We start from the raw sequence: 7,042 nt of genomic DNA on the forward strand, positions 1-7,042 counted from the left end.
ATGTTTCTGGTAGCCTTCCACAAGCTTCCCACAATAAATTTTGTCCCATTCCTCCTGACAGAGCTGGTGTAACTGAGTCAGGATTGTAGGCCTCCTTGCTCACAAATTTTCTATCGGATTGAGGTCAGGGCTTTGTGATGGCCACTCCAATACCTTGACTTTGTAGTCCTTAAGCCATTTTGCCACAAATTTAGAATTATGATTGGGGTCATTGTCCATTTGGAAGACCCATTTGCGACCAAGCTTTAACTGCCTGACTGATGTCTTGAGATGTTGCTTCAATATATCCACATCATTTTCAACCCTCATGATGCCATCTATTTTGTGAAGTGCACCAGTCCTTTGGCTTGCAAGCCGCCCCCTTTTTCCTCCAAACATAACGATGGTCATTATGGTCAAACAGTTCTTTTTTTGTTTCATCAGACCAGAGGACATTTCTCCAAAAAGTGCAATCTTTGTCCCCATGTGCAGTTGCAAACTGTAGTCTGGGTTTTTTATGGCGGTTTTGGAGCAGTGGCTTCTTCCTTGCTGAGCGGCCTTTCAGGTTATGTCGATATAGGACTTGTTTTACTGTGGATATAGATACTTTTGTACCCGTTTCCTCCAGCATCTTCACAAGGTCCATTGCTGTTGTTCTGGGACTGATTTGCACTTTTCGCACCAAAGTACGTTCATCTCTAGGAGACAGAAAGCGTCTCCTTCCTGAGCGGTATGACGGTTGCATGGTCCCATGGTGTTTATACTTGCATACTATTGTTTGTACAGATGAACGTGGTACCTTCAGGTGTTTGGAAATTTCTCCCAAGGATGAACCAGACTTGTGGAGGTCTACAATTTTTTTATGAGGCTGATTTCTTTTGATTTTCCCATGATGTCAAGCCTGAGTTTGAAGGTAGGCCTTGAAATACATCCACAGGTACACCTCCAATTGACTCAAATTATGTCAATTAGCCTATCAGAAGTTTCTAAAGCCATGACATAATTTTCTGGAATTTTCCAAGCAGGTTTAAACGCAGTCAATTTAGTGTATGTAAACGTCTTACCCACTGGAATTGGATACAGTGAGTTATAAGTGAAATAATCTGTCTGTAAACAATTGTTGGAAAAATTACTTCTGTCATGCACAAAGTAGATGTCCTAACCGACTTGCCAAAACTATAGTTTGTTAACAAGAAATGTGTGGAGTGGTTGAAAAACTAATTTTAATGACTCCAACCTAAGTGTATGTAAACTTCCAACTTCAACTGTATACGTCGCCCCTGTGAGGATTTAATTTTATATTTGAAATTTGAAGTTTTATGAAGTTTTCTTGTTAAAACAAGTTTTAATGACTCCAACCAAAGTGTATGTAAACTTCAACTGTACCATGACTGGCATAAGCATGATTGGTTGGATCATGGTACTGGCATTTGAAAGGTTTAGTTGCCAATATACAGTATACTGTAGTCGTAGTCAATATATGTAATCATGTAGTAACCAAAAAAGTGTTAAACAAATCAAATATATTTGAGATTCTTCAAAGTAGCCACCCTTTGCCTTGATGACAGCTTTGCACACTCTTGGCATTCTCTCAACAATGTAGAAAATAGTAAAACATCAAGAAAATCCTTGAATGAGTAGGTGTGTCAACACTTTTGACTGGTACTGTATCTTAACTCTGGGATCGTTCGGGACGCTAGCGTCCCACCTCGCCAACAGCCAGTGAAATTGCAGGGCGCCAAATTCAAACAACAGAAATCTCATAATCTAAATTCCTCAAACATACAAGTATTTTACACCATTTTAAAGCTACACTTATTGTAAATCCAGCCAAAGTGTCCGATTTCAAAAAGGTTTTACGACGAAAGCACACCAAACGATTATGGTAGGTATGAGCCAAGTCACAGAAAAAGACAGCCATTTTTCCAGCTAAAGAGAGCAGTAACAAAAAGCAGAAATAGAGATAAAATTAATCACTAACCTTTGATAATCTTCATCAGATGACACTCATAGGACTTCATGTTACACAATACATGTATTTTTTGTTCGGTAAAGTTCATATTTATATCCAAAATCTGAGTTTAGGCAAGACGCTACTCTATCACTTGGCAAAAAGCCTGAGAAAATGCAGAGCGCCAAATTAAAATGAATTACTATGAAAATTACTATAAAATCAAACTTTCATTAAATCACACATGAAAGATACCAAATTAAAGCTACACTGGTTGTGAATGCAGCCAATATGTCAGAATTCAAATAGGCCTTTCAGCGAAAGCATACGATGCTATTATCTGAGCATAGCACCATAGTAAACAAAAGAGAGAAAACATTTCAACCCTGCAGGCGCGACACAAAACGCAGAAATAAAAATATAATTCATGCCTTACCTTTGACGAGCTTCTGTTGTTGGCACTCCAATATGTCCCATAAACATCACAAATGGTCCTTTTGTTCGATTAATTCCGTCGATATATATCCAAAATGTCCATTTATTTGGCGTGTTTGATCCAGAAAAACACCGGTTCCAACTTGCTCAAACTTGACGACAAAATATCTCAAAGGTTACCTGTAAACTTTGCCAAAAAATTTCAAAATACTTTTGTAATACAACTTTAGGTATTTTTTAACGTTAATAATCGATAAAATTGAAGACGGGATGATATGTGTTCAATACAGGATTAAAACGAAATGTTGCATGCCTTCTGTTTGATTGAAGCGCATGTCCAGGACACCTGGAGTGCCTCGACTTCAAGATATACAGTGAGGGAAAAAAGTATTTGATCCCCTGCTGATTTTGTACGTTTGCCCACTGACAAAAAATGATCAGTCTATAATTTTAATGGTAGGTTTATTTGAACAGTGAGAGACAGAATATCAACAAAAAAATCCAGAAAAACGCATGTCAAAAATGTTATGAATTGATTTGCATTTTAATGAGGGAAATAAGTATTTGACCCCTCTGCAAAACATGACTTAGTACTTGGTGGCAAAACCCTTGTTGGCAATCACAGAGGTCAGACGTTTCTTGTAGTTGGCCACCAGGTTTGCACACATCTCAGGAGGGATTTTGTCCCACTCCTCTTTGCAGATCTTCTTCAAGTCATTAAGGTTTCGAGGCTGACGTTTGGCAACTCGAACCTTCAGCTCCCTCCACAGATTTTCTATGGGATTAAGGTCTGGAGACTGGCTAGGCCACTCCAGGACCTTAATGTGCTTCTTCTTGAGCCACTCCTTTGTTGCCTTGGCCGTGTGTTTTGGGTCATTGTCATGCTGGAATACCCATCCACGACCCATTTTCAATACCCTGGCTGAGGGAAGGAGGTTTTCACCCAAGATTTGACGGTACATGGCCCCGTCCATCGTCCCTTTGATGCGGTGAAGTTGTCCTGTCCCTTTAGCAGGAAAACACCCCCAAAGCATAATGTTTCCACCTCCATGTTTGACGGTGGGGATGGTTTCTTGGGGTCATAGGCAGCATTCCTCCTCCTCCAAACACGGCAAGTTGGGTTGATGCCAAAGAACTCCATTTTGGTCTCATCTGACCACAACACGTTCACCCAGTTGTCCTCTGAATCATTCAGATGTTCATTGGCAAACTTCAGACGGGCATGTATATGTGCTTTCTTGAGCAGGGGGACCTTGCGGGCGCTGCAGGATTTCAGTCCTTCACGGCATAGTCTGTTACCAATTGTTTTCTTGATGACTATGGTCCCAGCTGCCTTGAGATCATTGACAAGATCCTCCTGTGTAATTCTGGGCTGATTCCTCACCGTTCTCATGATCATTGCAACTCCACGAGGTGAGATCTTGCATGGAGCCCCAGGCTGAGGGAGATTGACAGTTCTTTTGTGTTTCTTCCATTTGCGAATAATCACAGAAACTGTTGTCACCTTCTCACCAAGCTGCTTGGCGATGGTCTTGTAGCCCATTCCAGCCTTGTGTAGGTCTACAATCTTGTCCCTGACATCCTTGGAGAGCTCTTTGGTCTTGGCCATGGTGGAGAGTTTGGAATCTGATTGATTGATTGCTTCTGTGGACAGGTATCTTTTATACAGGTAAGAAACTGAGATTAGGAGCACTCCCTTTAAGTGTGTGCTCCTAATCTCCGTTCCTTACCTGTATGAAAGACACCTGGGAGCCAGAAATCTTTTTGATTGAGAAGGGGTCAAATACTTATTTCCCTCATTAAAATGCAAATCAATTTATAACATTTTTTACATGCATTTTTCTGGATATTTTTGTTGTTATTCTGTCTCTCACTGTTCAAATAAACCTACCATTAAAATTATAGACTGATAATTTCTTTGTCAGTGGGCAAACGTACAAAATCAGCAGGGGATCAAATACTTTTTTCCCTCACTGTATATATATATTTCTTCATTACACAAAGGAATAACCTCAACCTATTTCTCATGACTGTTGACATCTAGTGGAAGCCATAGGAACTGCAAGCAATTCGCTTTGAAATCTGGTTTCCCAATGAAACCTCATTGAAAAGACAGTGACCTCAAAAACAAAATATCTGAATGGTTTGTTCTCGGGGTTTCACCTGCTAAATAAGTTCTGTTATACTCACAGACATGATTCAAACAGTTTTAGAATCTTCAGAGTGTTTTCTATCCAAATCTACTAATAATATGCATATCTTATCTCCTGGGGATGAGTAACTGGCAGTTGAATTTGGGTATGCTTTTCATCCAAACGTGAAAATGCTGCCCCCTACCCTAGAGAAGTTAAACTATGCCACTTTTATGTTTACATACCCTACATTACTCATCTCATATGTATATACTGTACTCGATACCATCTACTGCATCTTGCCTATGCCGTTCTGTACCATCACTTATTCATATATCTTTATGTACATATTCTTTATCCCTTTACACTTGTGTGTATAAGGTAGTAGTTGTGGAATTGTTAGGTTAGATTATTCGTTGGTTATTACTGCATTGTCAGAACTAGAAGCACAAGTATTTCGCTACACTCGCATTAACATCTGCTAACCATGTGTATGTGACAAATAAAATTGGATTTGATTTGATATAGGGGCTGGGTTGAAAATCGACCAACCTCAGACTTCCCACTTCCTGTTTGGATTTCTTCTCAGGTTTTTCCCTGCCATATGAGTTCTGTTATACTCACAGACATCATTCAAACAGTTTTAGAAACTTCAGAGTGTTTTCTATCCAATACTAATAATAATATGCATATTTTAGCAACTGGGACTGAGGAGCAGGCAGTTTACTATGGGCACCTCTGGGCACCTTTCATCCAAGCTACTCAATACTGCCCCTGCAGCCATAAGAAGTTAAATCCGTTTTACCTCATTTCTACCAGCATGTCACATGTGCAACCAGAGGAAAAAGAACTTTAGACCACTTTTACTACACACACACACACAAAATGCATACAAAGATCTCCCTCACCCTCCATTTGGCAAATCTGACCATAATTCTATCCTCCTGATTCGTGATTACCAACAAAAACTAAAGCAGGAAGTACCAGTGACTCGCTCAATACAAAAGTAGTCAGATGACGTGTATGCTACACTACAGGACTGTTTTGCTAGAACAGACTGGAATATGTTCTGGGATTCATCCAATGGCATTGAGGAGAATACCACCCCAGTCACCAGCTTCATCAATAAGTGCATCGATGATGTTGTCCCCACAGTGACCGTACGTGCATATCCCAACCAGAAGCCATGGATTACAGGCAACATCCCCATCGAGCTAAAGGCCAGAGCTGCCGCTTTCAAGGAGCGGGACACTAATCCGGACACTTATAAGAAATCCCGCTATGACCACAGATGAACCATCAAGCAGGCAAAGCATCAATACAGGACATCTTTGCCATGTTCTGTTATAATCTCCACCCAGCACAGCCAGAAGAGGACTGACCACCCCTCATAGCCTGGTTCCTCTCTAGGTTTCTTCCTAGGTTTTGGCCTTTCTAGGGAGTTTTTCCTAGCCGCCGTGCTTCTACACCTGCATTGCTTGCTGTTTGGGGTTTTAGGCTGGGTTTCTGTACAGCACTTCGAGATATTAGCTGATGTACGAAGGGCTATATAAAATAAACTTGATTGAAACTTGAAACTTGATTGATTAAGATTGAAACCTAATACACCGGCTCTGACGCTCGTCGGATGTGGCAGGGCTTGCACACTATTACGGACTACAAAGGGAAACCTAGCCACAAGCTGCCCAGTAATGCGAGCCTACCAGACAAGCTAAATCCCTGTGCTCAAGAAAGCGAAGGTAACCTGCTTAAATGACTACCACCCTGTAGCACTCACGTCGGTAGCCATGAAGTGCTTTGAAAGAAAACCCTAGATCCACTCCAATTCGCATACCGCCCCAACAAATCCACAGATGATGCAATCTCAATCGCACTCCACATTGCCCTTTCCCACCTGGACAAAAGGAACACCTATGTGATAATGCTGTTCATTGACTACAGCTCATCGTTCAACACCATTGTGCCCACAAAGCTCATCACTAAGCTAAGGACCCTGGGACTAAACATCTCCCTCTGCAACTGGATCCTGGACTACAGGAAAAGGTGGGCCGAACAGGCCCTCATTAACATCAACGGGGCTCTAGTGGAGCAGGTCGAGAGTTTCAAGTTCCTTGGTTTCCTCATCACCAACAAACTATCATGGTCCAAACATACCAAGAAAGTCGTGAAAAGGGCACAACAATGCCTTTTCCCCCTCAGGAGACTGAAAAGATTTGGCATGGGTCCCCAGATCCTCAAAAAGTTCTACAGCTGCACCATCGAGAGCATCCTGACCAGTTGCATCACCGCCTGGTATGGCAACTGCTCCAGTTACCCAAGTCATAGACTGTTTTCTCCCGCACGGCAAGCGGTACCGGAGCGCCAAGTTTAGGACCAAAAGGCTCCTTAAAGCTTCTACCTCCAAGCCATATGACTGCTGAACAATTAATCAAAAGGGCCACCGGACTATTACATTGACCACCCCCACATTTGTTTAGTACACCGCTGGTACTCACTATTTATTATCTATGCATAGTCACTTCACCCCTACCTGCATGTACAAATT

Source organism: Salvelinus alpinus, chromosome 6, assembly GCF_045679555.1.
Source record: "Salvelinus alpinus chromosome 6, SLU_Salpinus.1, whole genome shotgun sequence".
Lineage (NCBI taxonomy): Eukaryota > Metazoa > Chordata > Actinopteri > Salmoniformes > Salmonidae > Salvelinus > Salvelinus alpinus.